The 15316-nt window shown below is 35.1% G+C and overlaps 1 protein-coding gene across 7 annotated transcripts in view; it reads left to right on the top strand.

Annotated features, from left to right (window-relative positions):
- Positions 1–15316, top strand: part of GPC5 (glypican 5) — a 584277-nt gene that overhangs the window by 25227 nt on the left and 543734 nt on the right. The window contains exon 1 of one of the 7 annotated variants that reach the window (XM_086880907.1): positions 12981–13059. The exons of the other annotated variants lie outside the window; for them this stretch is intronic. The gene's annotated coding sequence lies outside the window, so the exon portion shown is untranslated. Of the gene's footprint in view, positions 1–12980; positions 13060–15316 lie in introns of those variants that run through there. 7 annotated transcript variants of the gene reach the window in all.

Genomic DNA, 15316 nt, shown 5'->3' with positions numbered 1-15316 from the left:
ATTGAATATGTGAAGACCTTGAACTCCAGGATTTATATTTTTCATCTGAGAGGTGGCAAGTGAAAAGTACAACTAACTGAGATCAGTTTTATAACATGGTGATTTGGCATTGTGTTACTCAAGACAGCTGAGTGGTGGAGTCACTGAGATAATTAATTCATCTGTTGAGGATCTGCTGAAAGACTTTGCCAAGACACGGCATCTGATTTTGTCACTGAAAGGTACCTACTTTTTACTGTTGATCATATTTAGTGATTATAAGTTTTAGAAATTCTGCTGCAAGTTCTGTCCTAAATTAGGCAGTTTAGTGCTCAGTGTTGGCTGTGGAGGAAAAGGACGGTGAAGTGCACCAGTCATGACTCCTGGTGGTATCTTTCTCGATTAACAAGAGAAAATGCCTTGAGCCATGAGACTCCTTGCTGCCTGTGCTTGAGTGGAGTGCATTTGAGCAGCTCAATTAAATCCACAAAGAGACCAAAACCCATCTTCCTTCCATGTAATCTTGACAACTATGTTGGGAGCCTAGCTTTCTTGAGTTCTCCTGTAGTCAACAGTGAGAGAAAGGTACTTATAGAGGAAAATTAGCCTGCTTCTTCATCTCCCGCCTCAGTGTCCCAGTTGCTCCCACAAGTTAGACAGTGTCAACTGAGGTATCAAGTCACATCAATTTCAGTAGGAATTGGGTTGCCATTATGAATTTGAGTATTAAAAAGTACACTGTTTTAAGTATTTTGTTTTCTAACATCTGTGTTCAAGCTTCTCTGCAAATTGAGGTTCAGTGAATTCAGTTAAGAATCTGCTTCTCTCTGTTGGGTTTGTGGGGCACCCTGTAATCCTGATTTCCTTATTTGATGTGGGTTCCTGAATTAAAGTCAGTATGAGTTTTTGAAGCATGGCTTTTATTTTCATGTTCCATGCTTGCATATCTCCTTACCTTTTAAGTATCTGTGGTACTGGAAGGATAAAATTTATTCTAAGGCTTGTGAACCAGCTGTGTATTTTAGATCACTTCATCTTCATTGATTTGTATCAGAAATATTTATGCTGAAGAATAGTATTCTGTTCAAACAGAGTGGGCAATTTCTTTGTCTGGCAATTTCTCAGTTAAGTGCCAGTTTTCATCATGGGTATTTCTAAAGCTCTTTCTTACTTTGCTCTTTATTTATTTTTAGCATCAATATGAACTTGTAAGTTATTCATGTTCCTTCCTTGCTGACTTTTTGACAGTATGTGCTTTGTAGTAGCCCAACCACTTTTGTGGCTTCTTAGTGAAGTACAGTGGGAAACTAACACTGGATAATTTTTCCTGCTGTATTATGTTTAAGTTGGATACTTTCCCTGATCTGCTTCATGGAGCAGCTGCACAAACAGTTGTGTGTCTGTCTGGTGCTGCAGCCAGAGACTTGTGAAACCATAGCCTAAGTCATGGTGCTTTTGAGCTACCTCCAGTGCTTATAATTATAAAGGCAGCTATGATTACATGTCTGCCATGACTTCTGTTTTTGTAGTCTTGAGTAGGTACTCACATTCATCCCAATGTTGTAGTTATTAACTCCATCTGTTTTACTGTAAATCAAATGGGCTACTTTAAGTTCAGGGAAGGGAAGCAGTAGGGCAGTTTTCTAACTTGCAGTGCTTTGTATAACTAATGCTAAAATGTGCTATTTAATTAAAAGGTTGACATAGTTTGGCTGTAGTATAGTATAATTCCTGTTTACTTGATTATTTATAATCAAGTAAATGCATCAGAACAATGTTTTACTTCATACAGATTTTTTTGCAGATTCTTTGCATGATTTCTTTACAATGCAGATTAAAAAATATAGTGGTATTTAATTAATACACAAACTTCTCTCAAGACAATGGACAGAAACAATTCTAGTACAAAATGGGACAGCTACACAAATGATATCTATAATTTACTGTAGAATTTCTGAATTGAAATCTGAAATTCAGCAGAACTTAATCTGGGAATAAATGTTAAGGTGCATTGAAGTTAAAGCAATGGAAGATATAAATAATACTTAATAAAAATATTTCTTCTATCCTGTGAAGTTGCATCCATCTGAAAAAAAATGCAGTTTTGAAGCTTATCATCTCTCTCAGCTTAGAGGTATGGTTTAGCCAAAATATTAGTATTTAAGGTGATAATTAATAATTCAGAAGACAGTTATGAATCAAAAGAAGAGGGAATATATTTCTGTACTCTTGTATCTGACCAGCAAATTCTCAAAAATAGGAATTAATCTATAAGTAATATTTATTTAGAAATTAGCTCAAATACCATCAATTCTTTCTCTTTTTTGCATTTTTCTTTCAAGTCTTTCTCATCCAATTCTTGCTTCACATATACTCCACGTTTTCTGGGGACTTTTGGACAGAGTAAACTTGTTAAGCTTATTCACTTTTTGCACTATGATGTTAGTGTATTTTCATTTTATCATTGAAGAAGTATACATATATTGTTCTTAGTCAAGTGGGACTTCTCAGCAGATTTGTCATGTGGCACTCTGACTCTGCTAGGTTTTAGTGTAACTGTTTTCAAAAGATTTATTTTCAAAAGTTTCTTATCAGTGCGAAACACGTCTTTTTTTTCTGGGGAGCAAGTATTAAGCAAAAGTAGTGTAGAGATTTTAGAAGTGAAGGAAAAAAAGAGGCAAATGTCTGTATTAACTGGGGTTACAAACATTCATTTTGATCCAGATGTGGCAGGTCCTTCTGGACGTTTTGTTATAACCAAGCTTCTGCTGCTTGCAGATGCACAAGCTGTCAGTGATTTGCAAACAAAGTGCAGCAAAGTAATAAAATGGGAAATCAGCAAGCTATTAAACAAAAGGAATCCTAATTCATCTAGCAAGTGTAGAGGTAGACATGTGGGAGAAGTGGTCTCACTCTCATATGGTCACAGAGATGGGACATCACGCCATGGCCATGCCTTCAGTAACTAGTTACTCTCACTCAGGGTGACAATACTAAGATCTTGGGCTCATATTCATATTTCCTAGCTTTAATATGGGCTTCATCTATACTGATAAATAGCACATTGCCTGGGAGGAAGATTGAAACTATTATTTATTCGTGTTGCCCGAGTATTAGTGTTTTCTCAGATAGTGTTTGACTTGTGCTATCTTGTGCTTCCTAAAATGTTTACATTACAGAAACAAATCCCTAAATGCCATTTGGATGAGACTGGTGTCTTTGGCTGTATTTATCCTGTGAGGACCTCAGACATTTTTGTCATGACACAAGTTCTGTTATATGCTGTGGAAAGGTACTGCAACTGACTGTGACACACCTTCAGACACTTTTGAATTGATATGAAAAAGGAAATGGAAACCAGGTGCTGATAGCATAAGGTTCACCAGCTACTTGGTAGGCCAGACCTGTGCTTCAAAGGTGTTACACACCACCCAAAGCTGACCTGATCTTCAGCATGTCTCTCTTAATGGTACAGTCTGAAGGGGCTTTTGTTTTCATTTAGGCACTCAATCCCAATTTAATATGAGGTTATCTCTGAGTTTTTTTATATCTGAACATGCTGAGCTTTACGAAGAACTTCCAGAGTATATAAAAAGTGGAAGATTGAGTGATATTAGTACATTTTTAATGTCTGTAATGTATAAGAGCTTTCTGGTTCACTGTATAGGTCTGTACTTGAGGTATCAGCTGAAGAGGAAAAAGTATCTTGCCATGAATATAATTTTCTTAGAATTGCTTGTACACTATGGCAGTGAGTATGATAGAACACATGACACATTTCTTTTTTTCTTATTGCATTTTGTGGCTGACATATTTTAAAGTATTCCCTTAAATATTTTTGTGTTAGGTCAGAGCAATCTGGTCTCTTGCAGTTACTGCATGCTTTACTTTTCCACTTACCATCACACCTGAACAGATGCATTCTGTTGTTTACATGTATTAAAGTTTTTTGTTTGGTTAACTCACTATATTAATGCACATTAAAAATGTGGAATCCAGAATACTACCCTTTTATGTCTTTGTAGTGTTCAAATTCACTCACACTGCAGAAATTGATTTTAGAGCTGTCTTTAAAATCATACATGATTCTTATAATAGTTAAAAATACACAGAATCTCTTTTTCTTGTGAAATTTCATGGATTCAAATACATATCTAGCAAATAAATGAACATAAGAAAAAAGCAACATGAAAAAACATTATGTGATGGATTAAATGTAATAACCTTAAGGAAGCAAATTTCCGTTTTCTGTTGTAACACCCTCAGGTGTTAATTCAGTTGTAGTTTTATGTACAAGTTCTGGACTGTGAATTGGAAAGGATGGATGTGCTAAATGAGGTCAAGCCTGCAAGACTGAGGTATTTCTCTTGTGCCCACTACTGTTTCTACAGAAGTCCAGATACTTTACGACACACAACGTTATTTCCTGTGTCAGTTTGTGTGTCTTGCTCCACTGCAGTATTAATGCATAACTCTGTGATGTGTGGCTGGTTTGTACATTCTGATTACTGGGGGAAAGTTTGGAATAATCACCATCACTTTCACTACCTGCATGTGAAAAAAAGTATATTATTCTTTCACAGATCTGTTCATTTAATTCCTTACTTGTAGTTTTTGACAGTTGAAGCCCTGTCCATACTGTGACAAAATATCTCAGTCGTATGTATCAGTAGATCATCTAGTCAAGCATTATGTTTTTACATCTATATAGAGTTTAATAAATAAAATTTGGCTAAAATTATTTTCCAGAGAGGTATCTAATTTTGTTTTGAAGCTGTAAGGAGGAAGATACGGAGCCATTGTTTTCTTTGATAATTTGATTCAGTAGGTAATTACACTGCAAATGAACATAGTTTCTGTTAAAGAGCCCTTTAATATCCAGCTTTTTCTCCATATGAATGCAATTATATAATTCTCAATAATTGTTTCACTAAGCTAATCAACCCACTAAGTACTTTACTGTAAAACATTTTACCTAATTGTGAAATAGTTTCACTGATGGAAATTATGTATCAATTATGTATATGAATCACCATAGCACTGTATACAGAGGTTAAATTTTCTGCATACTTCTTCTGCATTCTTAATAATACATATTTGTATTGGGATTTTTCCTGAATCTGCCTGTGATATTTGTTACTATATCTTATACTGCAGCTTTTCCTTCCATGATTAGCCGAGTGTGATGAGGAGTGACTGGCACTTCTTCCTCCACAGTGTCATCTATGGTGTTATCGTCATGAAGACTTAAAGCTTTCACCTGCTGCTCAGTAGAGCTTTTGGAGAACTTGTAAGGAGCAATATCTGTAGTGTACAGATAACGTTACTCTGATCCTGAAAATATACAAGGTAGTGCTGACACTAATAAAAGGTTAAAGATGTAAAGTTGAAAACTCAACCCAGCTAAGTTGCATGCAAGTAAAATCAATTATCACAAGTCCAATAAACTGCTTTTTTTTTTCCCTGTAACCAAGAAGCATTAAGCCCCATGAAAACACAGCGAATCTCGGGTTTAGGAAGACTTGGTTGTAAGCCTTGTGCATTCTGGATGGATACAAGATGGAATGACAGAATGATAATCCTTTCATTGCTAACTGGGGCAATATTTCCCATCGTCCCTTCCTGAGAAGAGAAATGAAGTGCTTTTGTAATCCAGACATCTTCTTCCAATGCCAAGAGAATGAAGAGAATTTCCTGGGATTTTTCCCACCATTTCCAACATGTTGGAAAAAGAGTTAGCAGAAAAATGAGATCCGTTTTTTTTTTTTTTTTTTTCCTTTGTGTATGTGAGGAAAGAGGAGGGCCTCCATGTCCCACATCAGGTGAAGAAAAGAATGCAGAGAATCTTCAAGATTTCTTAGGCTTAAAATATGTAACAACAAATTCTGGCACCTCTGGTGTATAAAAGTCATTTTGGTGTCCATATTCTTGGAATGTTCAGCAAAGGTGTTAGCTGAGAGGTAAAGAAACACAGTTGGGTTTTTACTTTTCATGTGAAGAGTATACAGATAAAGGAGAAATCAAATTGGAAGCCAAGAATTTCAAAATATGTACAAATATGGAGTGCAAGGAAAGGCTGCTCTTCTGAGAGGCTACATGGGCAGTTGAAAACTTTTAGATAGAAGCCTGGTTATGTGGTATCTATGTGGGCTCGCATCTGTAGGCAAAACAAGCTTACATCACTACAGGCTTAGATCACTTAAAAGTTCTGTGTGGACATGTCCTCTCACTCAGATTCCTTCCTCCCAGTTCTAGTCATGTACCTTGTGAGGTTAAACGCAGTGCCCTTACTTGTTCATTCGAGGGAGAGAGGTAGAATGGGCTTTTAGGGCTATGGGAACATGATTATTCCGTGTTCTGAAGCTGGAATAATCAAATAGCATGTTAGAGACTTTTCAAAATGATACGAGAAATGGATCTTTGTGATGTATGACAGTGTGTGAGAGAAACTGCAAATAAAAAATGGCTGGATTTCTTAGATAGTTAAGCAGGAGTTATGGGAGAAATGGCTGAAAGTCACAGGGGATGGGAGGGGGAAGCACTGAAGATCGTTAGAGGTGCCGAGTCTCGCCAGGCTGGCAGTACATATCAGTTGCAACTACTTGGTAATGCTATCACATGTTCTGAATTTGAGTATGAATGTGGCAAAACAGGTACCAAAGGGGAAAAGCTAGAGATGGGTTGTGAGAGGAGATTGGGTAGAGACAAGGAGACCCAAGAGTGGTGAAAAGGAGAGCACAGGAATGACAGAAGGGATAAGATGCTGTTCAGGCTGTGTGATGGAAGGTGGCCAGGAGTACCTGTCAGGTCACAGCAGACAGGGCAGGACAGTAGACTACACCCCTTGTCCTGACCATATCATAAATCAGACTTTTATGTCACAGGGGATTGGCTAAGGGAAGCATCCTGTGTTTAATCATTATTTCTCAAAGATCTTTCTTAATGTTTGCAGTCTATTTATTGATAATTTATTTCTGCAAATTTAGTACAATGAATTCTGTTGTATTCAATGACTGAAAGATGTCTGCCTCTGTGAAAAATTATGCATCTACTGGTCTTGCATGGTAATGCCAAAACCATTCCTTTTTAGATCCCCATTACAAGTTTTTCTCCAAAGAATGTATTCTATCTGCATCTTCTATATTCATCTAATTCCTATTCATTTGCACTTTGTTTTACTGAAATGCAAGTGTAGACTTTGCCCTTAACTATTGCTCATCTGCTTGTCTTCCTTTTATCAGTGTGAATAAAAGACTTATTGATACATCAGAGTAAATTAAGAAGCCTTTCTTTTGTAGGGGCATATTAATGTCTTCTATTTATTAATTTACAAAGCTATTCTAATTCCTTTGGGAAAATAAGATTTTTTTTATTTTCATTACAGTCTTTCTAGATCCCTTTATCTTCTGACAGCTTAAATCTCTAAGGAGAATGTTGTATAAACAGAGTCATATTTGCCTTTTAAACATTCTCATGGTCATTTCCTTCTGGAGTTTTTGATATTCTGTATTTGTTTGTCATATGCAAGATGATTTAGAAACAATTTGGATCATAAGCTAATTAGTATCTCTGGTAATACAGTTGTTTGGATTTTTTTTTATGTGTGCCTGTATGTGTGTTTTAAAAATTTATTCTAAATTTTTAGATCATTTATGGTAACATAAATGCTTGTACCTCAAGAGTCCTATTAACACACACACAAAAAAGAATTTTGTAAGGGTGATACCTTAAATTGTGTATGTATGTGTTTTCCTTTGCATGACTGGAAAGAATTTTTGAAGTATTCATAATCATGGACTATTTATCTTTACAAAGGTTAATGAACACTAGTTAACAACTAAAAAAAAAATGCTTCCCTGGCATTTGGCGTCTTTTTCTTTCTTCTGAAATACTTCATATGTTAAAAATGGCTGTGGTTTGGCTGTCCATGGAGATTCAGTTCACTTCTCAGTTAACAGAAATTTCAGAGAATAGCTAATAATTACTAAAGCCATTCAGGAGGGAAGAATAATCAAATGTTACACAGGATATGTATGTATGTATGTGTGTGCAAGAAGGTCTTACTTAGACTTGGGTACGCATATATCCTGTCTATGTATTGTGTTGACTTTGACTGCAGTGTTGTCAGTTGATAAAGTTTTCTTATAATCATACACACAAATCCCAACTCTTTACCTTAGATTTTTTTCCTTAAGATAGATCTATCAGTGATTCAGCAGATTTCTATTTCTGTTTCTGTTCAGCCCATGATTATTAAACCAAGTAGCGTTAGCTCAAAATTTTATTGCTTGGGGATCATGTCAGTTGTTTTCACAGAGGATTAATTCTTCATTACATTTTTTTTAAAACATTTTTTCTTGAGATGATAGTTCTGTTTACATAGTCAAATAAAGCAGTACTTAAAGATGAACTTATAAAAGAGTGGCAATTGGGACTTGTTACCTCAAAATTCATCCATGTTTTTCCGTTCTTTTTATTGGTTAATAGGCATTAGAAAAGATACTATGTGTGTTCCTGTATATAACAGGAGATAGAACTGGTGCTGCATGTTAATAAAAATGTGCTCAATGAGGTGTGACAAGTTAAATTTATTACAATATTTTCCAGTTGCTGTGAGAATGAATCTAAACTGAGAGGATTTCTGAAACTCATGATAGTGTGACCAAATAGCTTTTAAGATGAGAGAGAAGTAGTGTAGCTTTCTAGAAAACATTGCAGAGAAATGAGGATGGTGTGAAGGTAGGAGATTGTAGCTGTAAATAATACAAAATTTGATAAAAAAGTGTGAGGATTTTCCGGTGTTGAATCAGAATAAAGGAGAACTTTGTTTTCCTTTTAATCAAGAGGGGTTTGAAGAGCTATGAGGAAATCAATCCAGAACTGCAAACTGTTGTTGATTTCTCTGTTCACACTTGTCTTCTGTTGGAAATCCACTGCAATAGTTTTCAGTGATTTACAGGATATTCCTGTTCCATAAAGTTTCCTGCTAATACCAGTCAATGAAAATGTGATCAAGTACTAATATGTATCCTAGAACTGCATAAAATATTACGTGAGAAACAGTTTTCCATACCTTTGTACTGACTAAAGAACCATGATTTTTCTGAGAAATCTACAGCTGCAAGTCTATTAATATAAAAGATGGAGAAAACATTGAAATTTCAAATATCCTAGGTTTCGAAGTGTAAAATACCATTTTATTTATAGATTGATTTGCGATTTCAACCTTCTGGTTTGAAAAGAAGTTAATCTGTTCTTTTAATATTGGAGCATAGGTTTTAGATGCCCTGAGGGAATTCTTTAAGGATAACTCATGAAACCAGCCTTGCATCAAACAGTTTAGGGAGTTATCAGTGCAGTGCAGAACTCTTTCAAGAAACAAACACTTCATATTAAAGTGTAAAGAGAATCCTGGATATTTTCATAGAAATGCTTAATGCTGTGCTACTACAGTGAGTAGCATATAGCATTGTGCTTCTACATTTTAATGTGTTATTGCTTCCCTATATGCTTGGATTTTGGGTTGTTTCTTTGTTTTTTGTTTCCATTTTTTTTAGTTATGAAGTATTTACAAATAAATAGAAGAATGGATGTTCTTGAATTGTTGTAAAGTTTTATATAATTGCATGAAGGGTTCATATAAGAACATGTCTGCAATTTTATTATATATTTTTATTGCAAAACAAAACATCATAAGTGAAGAAGCCCATTAATTTGTTACTTGGAAAGGATTATTTATTCTAAGGTGACAGCTTAGTTTTGTCAGCAGAGCAGCTTTATGGGAAGGATTACATGCTAGATACTTACATCTTGATCTGAGCAGTATCTTTTAAAACTCATAAAATTCTTCCCTTGGCAAAGCAGCAGAGTGTAATTATTCTATTCAGCCTCTACACCACCAGAGAGGGGAGCATTAAAACAAAGGTTTGGGTTTTTTCCCCCCCTCTGTAAAAAAAGCACTTTCCAGAGCATAAAGTCAAGGGGCTCTCCACCAGCATCTTTGTATGACTGTCTTAGGATGGAAAAACACTTTTTCACCAAGTGTGCAAAAAGGGAAAAAAAGACAGAACTATTCCCTTTTTTTGGTACATCATACTGTCCACAGCCCTTTCAGTTATGTTAGAAAAAGAAAGGAGCCAGCCATGCTATTACAAAATTAAATGAAGTCAAGTAGCCATTTTTGTTAGTCTGGGAAGAAGTATTAATATTTTCCTCTATCTTACACACTCGTGAGATTGATGCTGAAAAGCAAATTTCATTTTCTTTCTGTTCAAGTGTGATTACGTTTGCTATATGCTAATTGGGAAAGTTCAGTGTAATTTAAGATTAATCTATGTTTAAAACAGGAGGTAATAAGGTAAATATTTATGATTTTAAAATTTATGTAGTTTTCGGAGTTTTTGTAGTTTTTTTAATTGTAAATTATAGAAATTTACAATTAAATTTCTCTTCTTCAAAGTTGCTGTATTCACCAAGGAATCATTTCATGAATTCACATGGACGTCAATCCTGTGTACACTTACCAAAATTTACACTAAATATATTTCGCTAAAGATTTTAAAACCAGAACATGGTAGTGATAGATCATGTTAAAAGATTTATTTGCAAGCATTGTGTGGCATGTTGACCAAGAATGTCCTATATTAATATATTTTTTAACAGAGGTACTTTGGAGCTCACTCAGAAACATTCAAAGGATTGTTGTGGTGAATGATGTATTCTATTGCATTTATATGCTGATTTGCAGTGTTGTAGGTGCTCATAACTGTTAAGCCAGATATTATTGTGAACTAACAAAATTCTGTCTGGTAAAAAAAGTCGGTCAAAGCATGACTTCTTTTATTATCCTTTTATTACCCTGGTCAGTACATGCTTATTAATGGCGAAAAAGCTAAGATGGCACATTAGAATGCATTTGGATTGTTAATCTCATGCTTTAATATATTTGTCCTTACTTCCCTATGTATTATTCACTAAAGGAATTATATTCTATCCCTACTGACTATATCCTATCTATGTCATATGAATAATTTTCTTGGGTAAGAGTACACATGTACTTTTTTTCTCTTAGTGGTCAGTAATGACCTGTTTCCTTTTGGAAATTATTTTTGTTATTTTGTTTAAGGTCAGCCCTATGTTTTAAGCTGTATATTTCTCTGAAATGAGAATTAGAAGTTATAATGTACTGTCTTCAAAATAAGAAATGATCAGTCACCACAGCTGACAAATTTTTATGTCTTTATACATTAAAACCTATGATCTTCCTTGAAAATGAAATCTAAGAATTTGAATATCTAAGTTTCTTACTTTCTAGAGCACAGGGAGTTTACTACATTGCTTTTTCCCTGAAAAAAGATAGAGGTTTTGCACACTTCTACAGCTACCACTAGTGACATTTTAGGACTTAATCAGTTTAATTCTGAATTTAAGAATCTGATTTTTGGTTATGGAAAGTTAAGTTAAGACAAATAGTTCTGGCAAGTAGATATACTTAATAAGGAATTCTGACTAAGGCTCAGAAACTCCACAGAAGATTGGAACTCTAAAATCATTTTGTGTTCAGCATTTTCCAGCATTTACTGAAGATAAGTTATGTCTTTCAGGTTGAACAGCAGCAGAGCTTATCTAGTCAGCCTTACTAAAAGATTAAATTAATATTTAATAAATCATTGTACAGCTCAGATGTTTACACCTAGCCCCATTTGTGTGGGGTCTTAAGTCACTTACTACCATTCCTGTGAATCAGCTGTCTGAAGTTCAGGACTAAACTTTCAAATATTTTCTGGTCTGAGTTAAGGGTAGTAAAGCATATTCTCTGTGTTCGTCAGCACTGTATGTTTGTTAATGGCTTTCCCTTGTCACTCTTGACCTGTGGAAGGGTCAAGCTCCAACTAAGAACTTTCAGGTCTGAAAATACAAGCTGTGTTTTTACTAATTCACCAGTAGCAGAGTATCCAGGCAAATGCCTGTGTTCTGGAATTGACCACTCCTATGATTGACAACTATGTCAGAACATAATTGCTTGTTAGTCATCTAGCATAATATCAAAAACTTCTTGTGTATACTTCTGCAGGTATTATTGTTCAAGAACACCCACTGCTGGAAGCTGGCATGCTGGTTTAGAGTGGATATGGGTCATTCCACACAAATTGTCTTCCATGACAAAGTACATAGCCATGTTTAATTCATTAATAGAGATGAAGCTTAAGTGTTACAGATACCTGTAGACTGAAGTTCTCAAAATTATGTTTTTGCCTCTTCCATCAATCTGTTCATATTAATAGTGTTTTTAATAAAACACTATTATACCAGCACATAATAATTAGAATTCTTAAAAAGTTTAGCTACTAATATTGGCATTTGGGGATTATTGGGTTTTTTTTGTTTTTTTTTTTTAACCACAGAAGGTTTGAAGCTGTGTTTTAGTATTGTGCTGAAGTTTCTTTTTGCCTGTGGTATCTAAAGCAAAGAGCTTTTATGTGGGATTTTTATCAGAAGCTGCTTCTGATTAGGAATTGTGTTAATGCGAATTTAAGATTAGGTCTTTTCTATTTTGCCTTTGCTCTCTTGACTCGCTGTGGTAGAAACTGAGTACAATGATGAAATGCTCTAGTTCTAATCTTCCCAGTAAGAATCAAATGATCAAGCTGCTACCAAGCAACATGTTGGTCAATTGAATAAGTCTCCTAGACTTTGCAAAAGAATGTGCTGAGGAAATGTGAAGGTTTCACAAAGCCATTTAATAGCAAACTGCTTGCAGAGCAGTTCATTATTGTTTGATGGAATCACTGCTGAAGTATAGGAATCATATGCTTTGTATTTCATAAAGGCTTTTAAAACAATCCTCAATCCAAAGGTGAGCCTGACATTGTTCAGAAAAGATTAAGGAAATAGCATGTGATAAACCATAGCTCAGATTTTCAGTAATTTCAGTGGAATCCTACCATAAAAGTGATTAAGTCTTAAACTTAATCCTAATGAAAAAGTAGTATTGCAATGGCACTACTTTATACCTGCTTCAGAAGTGAAGAACAAGTTATGGCTGAGAAAAATAGGGGAACAATCGGCTTGTTTTTTCTGGTAAGTTCTTGGAAGACTGGTGTATTATATTTATTCAATTAACATATATATAAATATTAAAGTATTTATAATGATATAATTATTTGTCAGAACAGAATGATGACTTAGGTGATTCTTGAGGCTCTTAAGAGGGTAGGATCTGTGTAGTGGTAAATTTACCTTGCAGATTGTATTCCAGTCATAGAGCTGGAAGAACAAAAAACTTGTACGCAGTGAGAATGAGGAAGAATTGTTAGAAGTCCTTTGATTTTCTGTCATTTCTTTAGTGTGTATGAAAAGAAAGCAAGTAGCAGCTGTCGTTAGTCTTCTAAACTTCAGCATATATAGGTCTGTAATGTTTTCTTTTGTGCATATTCTCTTCTCCATTTAAAGTAGCTGAAGGACTAGACATGACTCAAGTAGGATAAAGTTACACATCTGATTTATAGTTAAAGGATGTGATCTCTGCATGAGAATAAAGAAAAGGATGAAAGTGTTTGCACACACATAGGGAATGTTAATAGATTCTCCAGGTACATAATAGCAAGAACATATACTTCATATACTTCTTAAAAATTATTAGGTACTTTTATAGCCTATAGGGCTTTGATAATGTGGCTTTTCTGTTTATTAGCTTCTCTGTAACATAGTTGGGGGTATATAAATATTGTGTGATTGTAGCATCCCGATACTTTATCAGAACTCACTTGTTTTAATATTTCAGTATCATTCACAATTAATATTGAAGCATAATACTCAGCAAATATAGTCTAGCCAATTAGAATAAAGGTAACCAAATAGGATGAAGTTCATAAAGCTATATTTATACTCATAAATTTATCTTAATTATCTCAGTTAAAAAAAGGTGACACAGAGATTTTTATAGAGATTATTTTAATGAGATATGTTCACACTACCAAAAGAACCCAACTCTGCTGATTAAGCAAATAAAATTATGCCAATGATAAAAAAAAATAAAATAAAATTGTTTTTTTAACTTAAAAGGAGACTTGGAGGAAAAAAAGTATGAATAAAATCAGTTTAATTTGGTACTGTGACCTAGACCTTAAGTGCTTATCAATACTACATAGTGAAAGAGTGATGACTTAAAATGTCTTGCTTGTTTTCTTTGTACTTGAGATACTGAAGCGATGTGTTACTGTCATCTGCACAGAGTAATCTCTACCCAGTTGATCTGTTGTTTTATTTCTGTATGTCTTTGACAATGGTTGAAGCAGTGGTTTCTGTCACTGCTAAACACTACAGAGAAAACATGGAACTTGTCAGGAGAGACTATCAGGTACCTGAATTATACATTTCACTTCTTAGCTTTGAACCCCCAATTTATTTGTCAGCTTTGTGGTTAGTATCAAAATTTGGACACAGCCAATATAAGATATATGTGATTCCTTGTATTGTCAGTTAAATTTCTGGAATTGATACTTGAGATTACCAATGTGTATATATTTAATCAAAACATGTTTATTGTATACGCACATAAAATCTCCTATAGGTTACCAATATTAAATGCAATTTCTAAGAGAATATTTCTGAAGTTATTTCATCACACTTTGCTTGTAGTGGTGTTTTTTTGTGTGTATGGCTGAGTTTTTTTCTGTTTGTTTTGGTGGTATTTTTTCCCCCATCCTGTGGTCTTGCAAAGAATCATTTCTCTGTTTAAAACAATTTAAAGAGGAATGCTCAAAAGTGAGTTCTCCCCCTTTGCTTTAACCAATCCCTTTCCACCAATAAGGAGAAACAAAATACAAGTAGATATAAGTAAACAAAGAACAATTTGCTAACAAGTGAAACTGCAACAGGAAAAAAATAACAGTTTATAATCCCTAGATACAAAATTCCTAAATCTCACAATATGCCTGAGGAGAGACCAAAACACCCAAAATGGCGGAAATTCCTTTTCCAAGATGGCGCCCACCACAGGCAGTGGCAGTGTGTGTGGGGAGACAGGGAAAATGGCACCAGACCCTCCCCCCAAAATGGTGACCCTTGCAGGTCCCCAGGCTATCTGGGAAACAAAGGGAAGGGATAGCAGCAAACCCTCTTGGGAATATGCGAGATTACAGAAGAGTTCAAGTGGCAGAAGTGCTGGTATGTGCGGGGTCAGCGCTGCTGCCTACTGAGGGTGTCCTCCTGCCACCCGCAGGGCTCTGCCGGTGCTGGTGAGGCTGTGCTTGAGTTGGATCTGGGAAAAAAATGGTCTGTCGGTGCCAACACAGGATGACCTGGCCCCAGGGACTGGCTGTAATAGAAAACATTC

The sequence above is a fragment of the Cyanistes caeruleus genome, chromosome 3 (assembly GCF_971803275.1).
Source record: "Cyanistes caeruleus chromosome 3, bCyaCae1.hap1.1, whole genome shotgun sequence".
Taxonomy (NCBI): Eukaryota; Metazoa; Chordata; class Aves; order Passeriformes; family Paridae; genus Cyanistes; species Cyanistes caeruleus.
Note: the sequence above shows the minus strand (reverse complement) of the source record. Positions and strands in the feature narration are given on the sequence as shown.